An 18,143-nucleotide genomic window follows, 5' to 3' on the forward strand; every position below is an offset into this window, starting at 1 on the left:
ACTGCTAGCTATTCCAAAACTGTCAGACTTGATCTCTCACATTTTTAGAGTTAATCTAGGCTCTGACCTGGGTGATGACCTCTGGATAAGAATCAACAGAGGCTCCTAGATTGCCAAAGCAATATAGACCTGCTGAAATGCTGGGTGAACCAGCTGTCAATGGCCAAATTGTGCCATGTTATTTCACTACTTTAATGGTGGTGTTGAACAGAAACAAATGTGTATAACACAGAACAGACTTATGTCTCCTCCCAAATCTCTTTGCAAGGTAATGGCACTAAGAAAAACAAAGCTAAGGTTGAACTGTACTAGGAAGCTGATCAGAAATTCTGAATAAATTGGAGCAAGAGATTATTCTATCACTGAAGTTAACTTGGGAGTCCAATGGGCAGCTCTGCTACTGGGAATGTAGATATACAGGAAAAAAATAAATATAGCAAGAACCTAAAGCCCGGATGGTACGTCATGAGTTTGGAGATGAAGAATCTGGAGAAAAGAAATCTTGGGATGACAAGATACAGAAGAGTACTGTCACCAGGTCTGTAAAGTGGGAGCATGTCTGACTTGTGGACCAAACACAGAAGCGGAAGCGAGTCAGTAACATTGAGCTGGAAAAAAGTGATAGGTGAGAGAATATGCAGAAAAATGGCACTGCTAGCTCTCAGCAAGCTGGGCCGACAACCAGCCCTAGAAGCTAATAAATACACCTCGGCCGTGCTTAAAGGGACCTATGATGCTGACCATTGGAATTATGGGGACTGCAGTGCCCATGGGTTCTGGAGTGGGCTTTTCAAATTGTGGAACAAAGAATAAGTTGAACAATCAGCAAGAAAAAATATAAACAAATTAAATCCCAACTTTTTGCGGTAAGTTGAAGTAGGAATGGGGAAGAACCACCAGAAATTGGAGTGGGCTGCTCTGCATGTCTATTGACTCTCCATTGAGGCTAAAGTCAGATGTTTAAGTCTCATTAAAGTTTATAAAGATTTAACTATTTTATGGATGATGACATAGGTTTGGGGGTGCACCACTGTGGGCATGTTGGTTGTCAGGAGAATGAACTTGCCCCAAAAGAGAGTTATACTCACTAAATGCGGGTGAGTTGACAGAAACAGTTCCATTACATTATGCTTTCGAAGTTACCAACTCCCCGATTCAAATGTTGATTTTGTTTTAAGATTCAAAATTGTTTTACTCTGAATGAGAGTGTTTATTATATGAGAGGGCAGGTTGATAAATGTAGTCATCTTCATTCTATGTCAGGACCGGAGGCGAGAATTATGCATTTTCCTCTTCACTTTATTGTCACAGCAGTTTTAAAGAACATATCAAAAAACAAGAACAAAGGTTAACACTACATGTCTCATGAACCTAGTATGGGAAGTCCCAATCAATACACAGTCTGTTGTATATATGTGTGTGTGACGTCCCTTCCTCTTCCTTCTTCTACACTGCTCGGCAGTTAAGTCACAGCATTTTTCTTCACGCCTAATTGTTTGTATGCATTGAGTTATTGCGTTATTGATTGTGGTTCAATAATCGCAGCTACATATATCCAACCTAGTCCATGTTTGCTGTTCTGCTGTGGCTATATCGTCAGGCTACAGCCTGAGTGCGTACACAGTACTGCGCGGGTCCTCCAGAGGGCGCACTTCGCGCTAATGGATCTGTCAAAGTAGCTCAGTGAGCGCTCCCACAGATTCCTGGGTGCATGAGGAAAGCACTGCTGAGGCTTCCCTTTAGGACTTCCTCAGTGCTTTCCTGCCAACCCCGCCAATATGGCATCTCCACGATCTGTGCAGGCCGATTCCGGCATGACAGGCCGAACTCTTGGGGACATGCCCAAATAAAACGAGGAAACCTTGGTGTGAAAGAAGCACGAGCACACACGGAGGGGCTGACCAGATACCAATATGGCTTCTTTCTTTCTGGCAATATCTACATATATATTTTGGTGCTCTAACCTCTACACACATACTGTACTCCCCAAGGGACCATGAATACTCCTCCACAAAGGAGGCTAGGGAGGAATGGCCTCACCTGCTTTCCATTCAAAAGTTGACAGGGCACCTTCCCAAGCCATATCTAGGGCTTTGCCCCCCTACAAGAGAAGGTGGACAAACTTGCAAAGAGCATCCCTGGGATTTTCTCCAATCCCAGTTCCCTAGGTGCAGGGACTAGCGGATTGCAGGCAGGCAGTAAAAAGGCCACTAAGCGTGATGCGGGGCACGTCGAGGGTTTCATTAAACTATATGAGGCCTTCCAGAAGAGTGCGTGCATGCTCAAACATGCACCCTACAGGGAGGACGATGAACCCAGGGTAACTGGCATCCTGGTCGCTCCAAATTTAGACCCTGAACCCAGGCACTCAGCTAGAGAGGAAGGTGAGACAGACGGGGACAGGTCTTCAGAGGACGAGGGAGGCTCTGGTGGACCGTGGCGCCTGGGCTCCTTGACCTCAGAATCCCCCTGATGGAGAGGCTGAACACTCAGACATGATCGATCCAGAGGGGATCTACCACCCCACATCCTCAGAATAGACTCCAGACATAAAGGTGGAGGAGTATGTAGGGAGCAAAATACGCCAACTTCTAGAGAAGGAGGTGACAGCTCGCCTGAGAGCAAAATGCCCCTACCATTGAGTGGAAGGGTAGTGGCCTTGCCTGATATAGACCCTAAGATGTGCCCCTCTTCAGCAAATATATGCATGACCTGAAGAAGGGCATAAATCGTTCCTGGAGAGCGTGCCAGCACAAACTCCTGGATGTGCTGGGACCTCTAACCAAATTAAATGGCAGAACAAGCCGTGCAAACTAGAACACCTATGTCTACCGACATAGTGGCTGGCTGGGTTCAGAGGGCAGTTTTCCTTCTGGGCAACAGTAATTGTGCCCTGGTAGCAGAGAGGATGAGGTTGCTGCTCATAAAAATCAACCCCAAACTAGGGAACTGGCGACCTCCGAGGTCGGCAGGATTGCACAAGGCAACCTATTCGGCGACCCCTTAATCAAGGAGCTGCAGAAATTCATCTCACCTTTCTCAGCCCTTGACAAGGCGCGGTCGTCAATAAAGAAGATCTTCCCAGGGAAGGTTTTTGAATGGCAGGAAGATGCAGGGGACATTTCTCCTGTCGCCCATCCACACAAGGTGCCCCTAGAAATCAAGCCAGGCGGAACAACAGCCGGAATGACGGGAGGAAAGGCCCATTCTACCTGAGCAGAGGAGCAGGAAGAGGCAAAAACTACAGGCGAGGCAGAGGCACCAATTCCTCTAAAAAAGAACAGTCTGGTGAGCATTCCCCTTTCTTCCCCTCGCAACAAACCAGGGGAGAGGTTAAGGCTGTTGACGCACAACTGGGAAAAGATCACGTCAGACCCTTCGGTTCTTCAGACGGTCAGGGGCTTCCACATAGAATTCTACGAGATGCCTGTGTAGGAGGCTGGCTTAGTTTATTGTGTACACCTATGGTGTGGCACCCTATACTGAGTCCAGACTTCCCTTAGTGATAGTGAATAGGTATCCAGATAGCAAAAGTCCTCTAGGGGTAGCTCGCGCCAGCAGCAACAGCTTATACAGGAGGAGTGTAAAGCACTTGCATTACCACAGTAGTCAGACAATAACTCACTCACAAGAAAGAACCACACAAGTGTTGCAAAAATGAAGGATACTTTATTACAGCACTACTACTAAACTGACATTGGTATATCTCCCTTTGGAGGTATTACACACAAAATAACCATCAGAAAGAGCACAAAAATATACAGGGCCCTCTGGGAGGGGGGGCAAACCATATACTAAAAAAGTGGAATGTGCAACAGGGATCCCAACCAAGGTAAGTACTGTAGTTAGCTAGGAGCTGGGGGAAGATGGAAACACCAAAGGTAAGTACGGTAAGTGCCCCCAGCGACCAGGTGCACAGTAGTTCCGCACCCAATCATCTCATAGGCTAACACAGGGAGTTGTGGTTGAAGTTTGTGTAATTCAGGACCCTTTCCAGTGGACACATGGAAGGTTGGAGAGTGCCCCCACCCAGGGATACCCAGAAGACGGAGTACCTACACCGGGGACCCAGATGCAGAGGGAAGAAGAGACTCTTTGTGAAGATTGTGGATGCCTTAGATTGTCCAACTCCTGTCACAACCCATGGACTGGTGGAACCCAGGGACGAAATCCAGACGTGGAGGACCTGCAAAGGAAGGGGACAGAATCCAGCACCCTTGGTGTTCCCCAGGTGGTGCAGGTGGCGATGCCCAAGGAACTCAAGGTGCAGTTCCTGCAAGTCATTGGAGGAAGAGGTCCAGCTGCGAGGTCTAGGAGCTGCAGAAGATCCGAGGAGTCACCTACGAGCTGTTGCTTGACGGTTGCCAGATTGCAGGAGGGTTAGTGACCAGCCAGGTCACCAAAAAGCACTGGCAAATGCAAACAGGTGCTAAAGAAGAGTTTGCAAAGTTTTGGGGACCAGCAAGGTCCTAGAGACTTCACCCAGGAGGGAGAGTCAGGGTTGGCCCTCAGCTCACAGGAAGGCCAAAAGTCAATGGAGCCTCTTTGAGTGACCCACAGACGCTGGACACAGGGAGTAACAAGGAGGCCTTACAAGCCCAACAAAACAGAAGCCCCACATTGCAGGAATTGCAGGACAGGGGCTGATCTTCGAAATGTAAAGTGTTGGAGGCCGGGGCTTCTTGGCGCCTGAAGATCTCCCGGAGGAAGAGTCAATAAGCCTTGACAAGTTCAACAGTTGCGGTGCACAGGGGTTTCAGACCAGTGGCAGGAGCCCACAGTCTCCCAAGTCAGTTAGAAGACAAGCAGGACCCAGAGGAGGCGACAGAGTCACCACCTGTGTTGCAGGATCTTCAGCTGTCCGAGGACAGCAGACTCCATCAGCCAGTCGACGTTGTCTTGAGGTGCCTGCAGTTGCAGGGGAGTGACTCCTTGACGCCAAGGGAGATTCCTTTGTGCTTCCTGGTGCAAACAGAGTCCTTCTGAACCTGGAGGATGCCCAGCCTTGAACGTTGCAGAATACTTGCAGAAGCCGGCGAAACAATGTTGCAATGGGACCCTTCCCACCAGAAGCAGATTTGTTTGGTTCCAAAGCAGACCAGCAGCGGTTCCAGAGGCCAGAAGATGTCTTACAGAGAGTTCCTTGTAGAGTCTTGCTTGATGAATCTGAGGACCCACCCCCAGGTGCCCTTAAGTAACCCTAAAAGGGGGTTGGTCACTTTCTGTAGTGACCCACCTATCAGAGGGGGTCAAGGACATCATCTACCTGGCATAACCAACCAGATGCTCCCAGGGGCTTCTGCCCATCTTGTTTCCAAAATGGCAGAATCAAGAGGCCACCTGGCAGAGCTCTGGGCACCTCCATGGGGGAGTAGCTGGACAGGGGGGTGGTCACTTCCTTGGCCTTTGTGCAGTTTCGCGCCAGAGCAGGAACTGGTGCAAACCAGATTAAGCAAGGAGGGCACCAAATGTGCCCTTCAAAGCTGTCCGGTGGCACTCAGAGGCCACCCCACACCACCCCAGCCCTTAGACAGCTAATACACAGGGGGAGACGGTCACACATCTCCTTTGCAGGAAATCCTTAGTTCTGCTCCTCTGGCCTAAGCCTGGCTCACCAGCAGGAGGGCAGAACAGTGTGTGGGATCAGCTTGGGCTGGCAGCTAGACCCCGGAAAGGCTGCACAGGCAGAACTAGGGGGTTGTCTAAGGAACCCCCAGAGTATACATGGCTTCATGCAACTACCACTGGAATCGGTTAAGTAGCATGATTCCAACATGTTTGACACCAACCTGCCTGGGTTCGGAGAAGCCATTATGTAGTTGGACTATTCGTGTTGACTAGTGCCCACTACATACCTTAAAATTCCTTCTCCGCACTTACAGAGTCCAGGAATTGGCCTGGGGTCTACTGGGGTACCCTTCTCATGCAGGGGTACTCTCACACTTAGCGACATGCACCCTGCCCTTGGGCTGAAGGGCCTACCAGAGGGGTGACTAATAATGTCTAAGTGTACTGGTCAGGTTTGGCAGTGAAAGGGTACATGCACTGTTTCATGCAGGCTTGGATGGCAGGCCTGCAGACACAGTTTGGATGGGTTTCCATGGGTGGCACACTACATTCTGCAGCCCAAGGGGGACCCTTGGTGTACCGATACCCTGGATACCTAAGTAGTGTATACTAGGGACTTACATGGGAGCACTAGTATGCCAACTGTGGGTGTAAAACGTTTACCGGCAACCACATTATGGGGAGAGAGCATGGTCACTAGGGTCCTGGTTAGCAGGATCCCAGTGAACTACAGTTTAAACACACTGACATCAGGCAAAAAGTGGGGGTAACTATGCTAGAGAGATGGTACTTTCCTACCGCCTGTCCAGAGCGTACGCCCTCAGCACATGTTTTTTTCAAGCGAGGAGACCCTCCTAATAGACACAGAGATAAGAGACCTCCTATGAAAAGGGGCAATTTGCAAAATGACCTGTCATCCGTACAGATTTGTGAGCAATCTATTCTTGGTCCAAAAGAAGAACAAATGCTTCAGATCAGTCATAAACTTGAGGGAGTTCAAAAAATGGCTAGTATATCTCCATTTCAAGATGAAGGGCCTCCATCTGCTGAGAGGCATGCTTCTAACAGGTGACGGAATGGTCCAGTAGGACCTCAAGGACGCCTACCCTTCAGTTCCCATTTACCATCCACACAGGAGATTTCTTCAATTTGTCTGGAAGGAACAGACCTATGAATTTTGGACTCTCCCATTCGGCCTCTTGGCAGTCCTGTGGTACTTTACCAAGATCCTACATCCGGTGCTGAAGACTCTTCGCACCAGAGGGCTAAAAATGTTTATTTTATTCCAGATAATTGTGTCCACACACCGATTGGACACACGCATGAATACTTGGACTGATGATTTGGGGTACGTGCTTTAAAGTATTGCACAACATTATCCTTTAGGCTTAATAACACAATTTTAAATACGTGTTGCTCTTGCTTGTTTACAGTAACTTCGAGATTGGGTTACATCACCTTACAATTTTATTCCTAGATGAAAGTAATATTAGACTCTCAGGAGAGAGATCTAAACATATACGAAATTGCGCTACTTGCTTAAATGATAGAAAGGTATGTAGGATATTTTCTCAGACGCTCACAAGGACACTATATTTCACTGTAGGGTATTGACATCTCCCTTCTTATTATATTGCTATCTCTTTTAGATCAATTGGTATAAGTTCTACTTTCTCTGGTTTTTCGTTTTCATTTGGCCCATATACACGGGTGTCACGATTTACATAATGCTCTATGCCTTCACATGAAACTAATGCAATGACTAATTATCAATGCCAAATATTCCAGTTATCATTTCTAGAGCAGCATATATATCAGTGGCTCCAAAGTCTCATCACAATTCTAGACTGCTCACTGTCTGTTCCTTACGATTGCTAAAAAAAAAATGTTAAAAAATGTTAAATTGTAAATTCAAGAAAATCTTAATTTTTTTTTATATTTTTTAATTTCTTACAAATTGTCACATATAAAATTGGGGTTTGGCACAAGAGTCATGTGGTTTGGAGCATGGGATATCCTATGTAAGGAACAACATTGTAAATATGTTTTTTAATATTGGTCACAAATTGAATCTTTACAGCCCTGATGAAGTCTTTGGGAGCAACTCTCTCACGGGACAAAACATGTGTTGGCTGTTGTTGTAAAGGACATTATACTACAAGAATAAACTAACAACTCTGCCCTCTATCCTGGTCAGATGTACGGTTGATTATTATGAACAAGACACAAGGACCGACAACTCATGAATGCTGAACTTATAACTCACGAGTGCCTTGACATCTTTTTGTAAAAATGATCATTTACTTAGACGACATCCTTCTCATGGATCAATCTCAATCCCACCTGATTTACAATTTGAACATGACTATTGCACTTATGTAGGATCTGGGCTGTGCCATCAACAAAGACAAGTCGGAATTGACTCAGAGTCAGAGGATGCCTTTCCTGGGGTTCCTCATCAACTCGACAGAGGATACACTGAGCCTCCCGACCTCCAAGATGAAGAAGGAAAATCGAATGGTCCTGAGAAGGGACAGAGTCTTCCTGAGACAACTTGCCAGGATAGTGGGTCTCCTGTCGACCTCGATTCAGGCCATTTTCCCGGGACAACTGCATTACAGAACTCTACAGATACTGAAAGCGAGCCACCTCTGGATGGGCCTAGCTTACTCGAAACTGCTATCTCTGTCTGCGGAAGCCAGAATGGAGCTACAATGGTGGTTGGACAAAATGGAAGCCTGGAATGGCCGAGTGATCTTTGGGACAACACCAGACCTGGTAACAGTATAGGATGCCAGCCACTAAGTCTGGGGAACCAGATGCGGCGAAATCTCCATGTGAGGCAGATGGTCGAAGGAGAAGCTGAATCTCCACATCAACTGCCTCAAACTCCAGGCGGGGTCAATCGCAATAAAATTCCTTACCATAGACAAGCTGTTCTGCTGGATACTTCTAAAGATGGACAACATCTCAGCGGTCAACCGATTGGTGGGGACTCAGTTGAGGATCTTGTCAGACCTCACAAAGGACTTCTGGCACTACTTTCTCCGGAGGCAGATCTCGTTAACAGCGAAGTAACCCCCCAGGCATCAGCAACACGATCACAGATTGGAATTTCCAGGAATTTTACAGACTGCAGTGACTGGTAACTGGACCAAGAAACATTCCTAGCCCTCATGGACAGATGGGATCTGTGAGACCTGGGTCTCTTTGCATCCAGATTGAGCCAACAACTACCAAGGTTTGTGAGTTGGCAACCGGATCCGGAAGCCATAGCGGTGGATGCTTTCCTGCAAGTCTGGTTCAAGAACAGCCCATATGCCTTTCCACCATTTATGATGACTCCCCGAGTAGCAGCTCTGGCTTGGAGACAGAAAGCATTATTAATCTTGACAACACCGATCTGGAGGTCTCAGGCATAGTTTCCCCTGTTGATAGACTCTCTTGAGATTTCCAGATTGCTCTGCCCTCGTTCCCATCTATCCTTAGGGATCCTCTGGGACAGCTTCACCTTCTGTTTCTCCTGGGACATCTAACTCTCATGGCATGGAGGATTTCAGTTGGTGAGGGCACCTCCAAGATATACTGTTCGGCCTGGAGACAATGGTATTGTTGGTGCTTGGAAAGACAGTTGGATCCCCTGGGGGCAGAAATTACACACATATTGAATTTTCTAGCCGAAATGGCCCAAACAGGTTTGGCTTACAGTACAGTAAATTATTTTAGATCAGTCATCTCAGCAAGTCACAACACCATTGACAACATGCCTGCTGGGGAACACCCTTGGGTATGTAAACTCATGAAGGGGATTAGGCTCAGCAGACTGCCGGAGCATAGGTACTCAGACTTGTGGGATGTTAATTAGTAATGTGACTCCTCATGAGCTGGCAGGATAACCAGTATTTGTCCAGGAAAGAGCTATTTGCGAAATTGGCCACCCTTCTATGCCTCATTTTGAACATGCATAAGCCTCGCCTCTGATCCTGACAGAATGAAAAATGTCCTAGCTAGTAAGAAAGAAAGTTTCAATTCTATTAAGGACACAGAGGCGAGGATTACCCACCCAAGGATATTGGGGACAAACTTCTCTTCCCCTAACCCTCCCTTCCCCCCCAGAACTACGGGTTTCAGATGTGCAGGCCCTGGATATCTCAGCCAGGATCTTCACCCCATATGGGGTAACATTTATAATCTCCAGGAGAATGAAGACTAATACCAAGTCGGTACCCTATCCTGTTTTTACAGATAACCCTAAATTGTGTGTGGTACATTGCATTAAGGCATACGAGGAAATTACAAGCAAGTCTGGACCAGCAGGTGAGAGACAATTGCAAGGTGGGCACGGTGGGTTATGGCAGAAGCAGAAACTGATGTGAGATTGTTTGGTGTTCACTCTACTAGGGGTACTATGGCGTCCAAAGCTATTCAGGTTGCTGGAAGGCTGAAAGACATAATGAATGGGGCAGATTAGTCATCAGAATCAACCTTCAAGAAATTCTATTTTAAACAAATCTGTGACGCTGCAACCCTAGTGGTAACTAGGCTTTGAACATGCATAAGCCTCACCTCTGGTCCTGACAGAATTAAACATTTCCTAGCTAGTGAGAAATAAAGTTTCAGTTCTTGTCAGCATCAGGACAGTGTGCGCTCTATGGGCGACGTAAGGCAAAAAGCCAATCCTTATGTAATGTAATAATTCATGCATTATGTGTTAATGCAGTATGTTAACCTTTTGCATTGCAGAGATTCATCTTGAAACGTCATTAAAGCGGTTTGCAGTGTATTGCTCATTTTCAAGACTTTGCTGCAGGATTACAGTGTGTGGTTAGGGTGTGGTCCCTATTCTGAGCCCTTCTAGAATCCTCTCCTGCAGTCTGGCTGGGTGTGGCACATGGGCAGGGTCTGAGTCTATTTAAGGGACCCAGCTCCACGTGCTCACTATTCAGAGGTCCCGGTGCAGAGCAGCAGCATTTTCCTGAACTCCTGTTCCAGAGGCCTACCTAGGATTTCCAGGCCCTGTCCTCAATTCCTTGGTGATCCTCAAGCAGGGCAGTAAGGCGGAGGTCGGGTTGGGCCCCCGACTCAGTTTTCAGAAGCATTCGAGTTTTGGGCCTTTGTGTTAATCGCGTGTGCGATTCATTCTTGGCATTTAACTTTTGCATTTCAGATCGTCAGAGTGCGCGATCATTTCATGGCATTAGAATCTTGATGTATGAATCGGCAACAGTGTGCATGATTCATTCTTGGCATTTAACTCTTGCATTTCAGATCAGCAGAGTGCGCGATCATTTCATGGCATTAGAATCTTGATGTACGAATCGGCAACAGTGTGCGCGATTCATTCTTGGCATTTAACTCTTGCATTTCAGATCAGCAGAGTGCGCGATCATTTCATGGCATTAGAATCTTGATGTACGAATCGGCAACAGTGTGCGCGATTCATTCTCGGCAATTAACCCTTGCAGCTCAGATCAGCAGAGTGCGCGATCAAAACTTGGCATTTAAACCTTGATGGTGGAATCGGCAGCAGTGTGCGCAATCCATTCTTGGCAATTAAACCTTGCAGCTCAGATCGGCACAGTGCGTGATAGTTTCTGGACATTTAAATCCTGATGGTTAAATCAGCAACAGAGCGGGTGATTCATTCTTGGCAGTTAACCCTTGTGTTTCAGATCGGCAGAGTGCGCGATCATTTCTAGGCATTGAAATCTTGATGAACAGTTTGATATTAAAGTGTATAATAATTTCTAAGCAATTGAATCTTGAAAGTCAAGACAGAGTGTGACCTTGCTGTATCATTCATGAGTCTATTGCAGTTTATTCCTGAAAACTAATGTGTTCATTGATTACTGTTATAACGTAGTTTCTATTCCAAGGAATAACTTGAGACTGTTCAAGGTTCAGAGCATAAGATTTTATGCTAAAAAAACGCTCATATGAAAGTTTGCATAATCCTTCTTTATTTTCCAGGTACCCAGAGTAAATAAGGTCATGATATAGGAAAGCTCTTGATCTTTCATGTTATCAGTATATAAATATTAGAAACAAAGTTTATGGAAGTCAATGTGAATAATCTTGCTATTGTGTTCTTAACTTTTGCTTCCACAAGTCTCCTTTCCCACTGTTCCCTACCTAAAACCCCATCCCCATTTGGCCATTCTTTAACTCTGTTCTATAATAGCTAGTGGAGTTTGGAGCTGCCATGAGGTGGACATATTGGGAACAGGCGCAAACCCCGATGATCCGGACTCCCTGACAGTTCTATTAAGGACACAGAGGCGACGATTACCCACCCAAGGCTACTGGGGACAATCTTTTCTCCCCCCTCAGAACTACGTTACAGTAAGTTTGAAGATCCAATCACATTATTTTCTTTAAAATTGTAAGTGTTTCATCAGACTTATAAAATGGTAGCTAATGCAAAGACTCACAATGTGATGGATGATTACAAATGCCTGCGATTGTTTTATGTGTTCCTTGCCATTCTCATATAAATTGCTACACCCATATCCGTTGTCCTTGCTTATGATCTTGAATGGTGATGATGATTAATGTTGGGAGTTTCTGAAATAAGACTTACCTTTGTATATTCCAGACAATGATCAGTAATGGGATTAGAGTAGACGCCCGTGGTTAATTTCCTCCAGCGAAGAAGGAAAAGTAAGCAACGTCACTCACTGTATTGATGGGACAGTGGTGGTATGCCACACACTAGGTTCATGGGACGAGTACTGTTAACATTTTTTCTTATTATTGTTATATGTTCTTTAAACGTGCTGTGACAACAAAGTGAAGGAAAATACATAAAAATACATAAAGCTCGCCTCGGTGTCCTTAATAGAACTGAAACGTTCCCTCTCGCTAGCCAAGAATTTTTCCATTCTGTGTGGGTGTGTGACCTCCCTGCCACTTCCCCAGCCCACCACCCCTAAGAATTACACCTATGACTCAATTCTTGGCTGCAGTGCATTGCTCCGGGCGCTGCCGCCCCTTGCACCCATGCTTCGTTTTCCCCTCACCTCTGGTGCTGCGATCCCCCTGGTCCTTTCCCTTCCTTTCTTTCCCTTCCAGATCTTTCCCGTCCCCCAACGCCCAACGGTTCCCCTTTCTTGTACTCCTATGTTGGTTTCCGGTCCTGTAATGTAAAAAAAAATCCTTCTATTGTACAGCCCGGCCAGTCTGCGCATGCTCAGTTACTCTAGCACAGTTCTTAGCTAGTAAGGCCAGTCTGCGCATGCGCGTTTACTCACACACTGTTCTAAGACAGTCTGGCTAGTTTGCGCATGCGTATTTACTTACACACTGTTGTAAGATACAGGTCGACGTCACATCCGGCTGCAGGGGACAGAGTGGTCCTGCACTGCGTGGTCCGCACTCAGCGGATGTCCAGGGACGAGGCGCTGAGAATCGGCCTGAAGGGGGTAGGCGGCGCAGGTCAGTGGTCGCTTGTCACTGCTTGCATCACACCTGGTGGGAGGCGGGGCCGTCAGAGGTTTGTGACAAGATGTTTGTTTCTTATTTCTATAAACATTTTTTATTATATTTTCCACGTTGCGTATACTTGAAGTTCCCCCGGAATGTAATACTTGAGGCCATACATGACGGTCTCTGCCCCGACCCTGCAGCCTCCCTTCCTGCTGGAGTGATGGGTGTTAGGGCGGTGCGTCTCTCTTCCGGTCCGCACGTGCCGGTTTGGCGCCCCTGTCTACCGCGTGGCACGTCGCCGCCTCCCCGGTCTTTTCCTTTTGCAGGAAACGTTGAGCGAGCTCTCCACTTCCGGTACTAGATGAGGCGCAGAACAAAGAACGTCTGTTCACTTTCACCTTGGAAGGGACTAGCAGTTGAAAAAATTGCTGGCTTTCGCACCAAGAATTTTCAATTCTATTAAGGACACTAAGGCAAGGATTATGCTTCTCCTTCTTTACTACTCGAATTCCAGCATCCAATATAAAAAAAGTAAACATTAACTATACATACCATGATGCATAGTACCAAAATGTCCACCAATCGCTACCCAACGGGGTTATTAATGCACCAGACAGAAATCTTCTTGTCTTGCTCTTCCATGAACTTCATGAGTGAGGACTCTGTACAAAATACACACAAACTTTCAATAGGGACGAAGCAAACATGCTTAACAATACGACCAGCTGAATGTATCCACCTTCTTTATTCTGCTTTCTGATCAGAACCTAACAAAAAATAAACAAACAATTTACAACCTGTATAGAGTTTAAATTTAAAGGGTGGGATACCATACAACAGAATGCTTTAAATCGAAATACAGATTATATTAATAATACATTTCATACAGATCTGGGTGGGATAATCCTCGCCTCCGTGTCCGTTATAGAACTGAATATTCTTGACACAAATGCTAGCAAATGTTTCATTCTGCGATGGGACCGCAGGCTCAGATTATGCTAGTTTAAAGCTGATTAAAAACGACAGATGCAATATCTCCTACAGGTTTATAATAAAACTGCTTAAAGATCAACTCTGTTGACCAATCTGCAGATTTCAAAATGTCCTGAATAGTGACCCCCCAAACCAAAAGACTTGGATGCCATGGCCCCTCGAACTGAATGAGCCCCAAATTGATTCACATCAATCCCTGCTTTGACCATTATCCCTCTTATCCATTTGGCAATGGTCGCTGAAGAGACTGGCCTAAAATGTTTTTGCAAAGAAATTAACAATGGACCCATCTTCTTAGATCACAATTCCCTAGTGGAGTTTTTATGTTTTTAAACAATTAATCACACAAAATTTGCTATTAAATGGAAAAGCATTATAAACAATACATTCAAAAAAGTCTTTGTTCTTTTTGTTATATTAAAAGGAACACCTTCCGGTATAAATACTCTACCTGCAAGGTCCAGAGCTCTTACATCCGACGATCTCCTACAGGAAGTGAGACACAATAACATAGCCAATTTTGCTGACAATTGTTTCCTAGTCAAATGATTGTTATCCAGCCATTGAGCAAATAACCTGAGGACCCTGTTAACATCCCAAAGAAAAGTATATTTTTTATGTGGGAGGATTAGAGACTCTCATACCTTCTAAAAAGCTTGCATATGATTGGATGCATACCTATGGGACTATCATTGATCCTTACATGACCTGCGGACCTGTAAGAAAAAACATCTGAAGCTTTCAAAGATAAAAAGTTTACTACCTCTGAAAGTTCCGCGCCATGGGATCCACATGCCTTTTCAAGCACCCACTCTGCCAAAATCTCCAGGCTGAATAGTATCCCTTTCGAGTAGAAGGGGCCCATGCCCTACTGATGAACTCTGAAGCTGCCTTCGAAATACATGGAAAACTCCACTGTTGCCTGAAAGCTGCCAGGCCTACAGAGACAACTGTCCCACTATCACTAGGGTATGCATCTCTCCTTGAGGTCCTGACAGCATGTCGTGGGAGCATGGAAGTAGAAGGGGAAATCAAGGTTGTGCCCTCCAGACTGGGGTAATGAACACTACCTCTGCTGCTTGTTTCTTGATATGGGTCGCCCGGAATGTATTCCGCTATGACAGAGATCCTGTGGCTGAGGCAATAATGCCAGAAGTCCTTGGCTATCTCTGCCAGCAAGGGGGAAGAGGAGGAGTTGGTGCCCCCAGCTTGTTGATGCAGTGAACCGCCGAAACACTGTCCATCCTGAGCAGAATGGAACAGGATACTCTCCTGGGGGAAAGGGTCCTGATTGCAAACAACCCTGCTAACAGCTCCAAACAATTGATGTGCAACTAAAGCTCTTGCAGGGACCGCTTCTTGCCGTCAATGTTCCCACAGTGAGCTCCCCATTGACTGGCGTCTGACTCTATTATCGCCTCCGGCTGAGAGCTGCCATTCCAAGCATCCATGTGAGTCAACCACCAGTTGATCTGTCCTTGCTTCCTCCGTCAGAGGGACCTGGTCGGAATAGGTTAGACCCTTCTGTAAATGCTGAATCTTCAGCCTTTGTAGGGCTCTGTAATAAAGAGGCCCTGAAAAAATTGCTTGAATGGTAGAGGCAAGAAGACCCACTATGTGAGCAATCCTCCTTAGAGACACCAAGGGAAAGGACAATGTTGCTCTTAATTCCTTCTTGATGTCCCAGATATTGCTTTTGGGAAGTACTAACTGAGATGTTTTCGAATCAATGATAAATCCCAGAAATTCCAACGTCTGAGAGGAAGAAAGAATGGATTTGGTCTTGTTTACAACAAATCCCAAATCCTGCAGAAGAGAGAGGGTCGTGTGAAGGTGACGCAGCACCAACTAATGGGATTGCGCCATGATCAAAACATCGTCCAGATAAATAATCATTCAAATCCCCTTCTCTTGCAGATGGGCTGCAATGGGTTTGAGCATCTTGGTGAAACACCAAGGTGCTGAAGAAAGCCCGAAAGGCAGGACCAAATATTCCAGCCATTTGTCCTCCACCTGAATTGGAGAAATCTTCTGTGAGGGTGAAAGATGGGAATAGTGAGATAAGCATCTTTCAGGTCCAAACGGACCACCCAGTCTCCTGGCTAAAGTAAGTCTGGCAACAGATGAAGGCTTTACATTTTGAAATGCCTGCACACAGTGTAATAATTGAAATCTCTCAGATTCAGTACAAGTCTGTGCCCGCCCCCTCGTTTCTGGACTAAAAGGATGTTGTTGCAAAAACCTGATGGATGGTGTTCGCAAAACGCGATGGCGCATTTTTGCAGCAAGTCTTTGAATTCTGTGTCTATTAAACTGGACTCTTGTAGGGGAAAATGCAGGGACGGGGGAGGGGCCTGCTGCTGAGGGGTTTGATAAAATTCCAGATGGGAAGCCCTGAACAGTTTGCAGCACCCAGGCGTATTGAGTTATCGCGTACCAATTGTGTAAGAAACAGCAGAGTTGATGATCCTTACCTGTAGAATAGGATGATTGAAAACTGCTCCTGAGACCTCCACGCTTACCCCGGCGCCTGGGGAAGTGGGCACAGGAAGGGAAAAAGGTGCCTCCTTTGGTGGAGTCCTGCCAGTCTCCCTGCCCACGGCTGAAGGATCCTCTATGCAGGCCTTGGAAGGAGAGACGGCCTGACGAGCGGCCCGTGCCTCGTCCAGCCCGTCCAAAAAGGCCTGATTGAAATACCTTTTTGAGATTAGCTTGAGTCTTAACAAGAGTGGTGAATGTGGAGACGTACTTTGCCATGTCCTTTATAAACTTTTCTCTGTAGAGACGTCCCTCCGACAAGGGACCTGCGTCTGCTACCGCCAGTTCTGTGGGAGTGGGGTCAATCCTCATCAAAAGAGACTTACGCCGTTCAGATGAGATGGCGCAATTTGCATTCCCTAACAGACAAATAGCCCTTTGTGTCCATCCTACCAGAACATCCGGGTCGATAGGGCTACAATTTGTTTGGGCCAACAGGGCCATCTCCAAAATCTTCACCAAAGAACCTGCAAGATCTTAAAGTTTATCCTGGCAGGATCTCCAGGCCCTGTCAATGCCTTTTTTTAGGGTCTTATGCAAATCTTTTTAGAAAAGTCAACATACTGGCGTCTATTTCTGGAGTGTCAGCCACTTTATTGGGGATATCCGGCCTAGGACACTCTGCGGGAGTCTGTTGCGCACCTCCTTATCAAAGGCCTTGCGCAGTTAGTCATGCAAGTAGATTGCCACTGATTGTGCAGGAGCCCAGTCGGCTGACCTGGGATGAATAATGTCTTCCGGGTTGAGCTGAAAAGGATTGGTGGGCGACCAGGAAAGCTCCGGACGCTTTGGAGAGGATCTTTTCACCTTTTTGCGATTGGTCTGGTCCGAACCGGACAAATTAGAGGCAGCCTGGTCTGAGGCTGAAGAGTCCTGAGTGGCACGAAAGGTCTACTTGGAGGTGGAAGGTACTGAGCAACACTGGCGATTATTCATGGAGCCCCGGGCTAAGGCAACCATTGCATCTGCATGAGGTCAGGCAGATGTTTTGGCTTCGCCTTGCATGGTTGGGGGGAGAGTCCACCCCCCGTTACAGGATCTTGTGCTGGGACACAGCCTTGACATGACGCAAACAGCTCTAGTTGCTGCGTAATCGGCTTAAGTGCAGCCCTTAAGGCTTGATTAATCTTTTGAGGAACAGAATCCTTCAGTTCCCTGCAAACGGATTGCTTATCTGAAGCTTTGATCGCCTCAGACAGTCCATCTGGCATAAGATGACCCTGTGAGTCTTCCTCACACTGCCCATATTCTTCCTCCTCAAAGGGCATCCAGCCGGTATGTAGGGTGTTTGAAAAAACACAATCAAAGGCAGCCAAATAGCTGGAGAACTGAGGGGGGAGCCACCCCTAGTGCAATGAAACAACAGTTACTGCGGCTCCTCAGTTGCAAGCTGTATAATGAATTATTGCAGCCCCCAAATTGTTATGAGGGCGTCAGGAAAGCCACAAATGAAGAGCTGTAACTTTCACAAGCGCGCACTGCGCTCTGATCGGGCCCGCTCCACTGTTGCAGTCTCAGCGTAGACATCCTCACCGCACGTTAGGGATTCCAAATGTGTGCGCAGTGTGACGCGTCACTGAAACGCTTCGGTGGAAGAGAAACAGAGAAAGGACTATGTG

At 46.5% G+C, this 18,143-nt stretch overlaps 1 long non-coding RNA gene across 2 annotated transcripts; it reads right to left on the minus strand.

Moving 5' to 3' along the window:
* Window positions 1-7,465: 7,465 nt before the first annotated feature.
* Window positions 7,466-18,088, minus strand: LOC138296866 (uncharacterized). Of its 2 annotated transcripts, none has more exons than XR_011203916.1 (3): window positions 16,461-18,088; window positions 13,546-13,655; window positions 7,466-10,009 (listed from the first exon to the last, which is right to left on the minus strand). It is a non-coding gene; the product is annotated as an uncharacterized lncRNA (long non-coding RNA). The 2 variants fall into 2 exon arrangements; XR_011203915.1 differs by having other exon boundaries at window positions 13,546-13,760.
* Between the last annotated feature and the right edge of the window lie 55 nt (window positions 18,089-18,143).

The sequence above is a fragment of the Pleurodeles waltl genome, chromosome 5 (genome assembly GCF_031143425.1).
Source record: "Pleurodeles waltl isolate 20211129_DDA chromosome 5, aPleWal1.hap1.20221129, whole genome shotgun sequence".
Lineage (NCBI taxonomy): Eukaryota > Metazoa > Chordata > Amphibia > Caudata > Salamandridae > Pleurodeles > Pleurodeles waltl.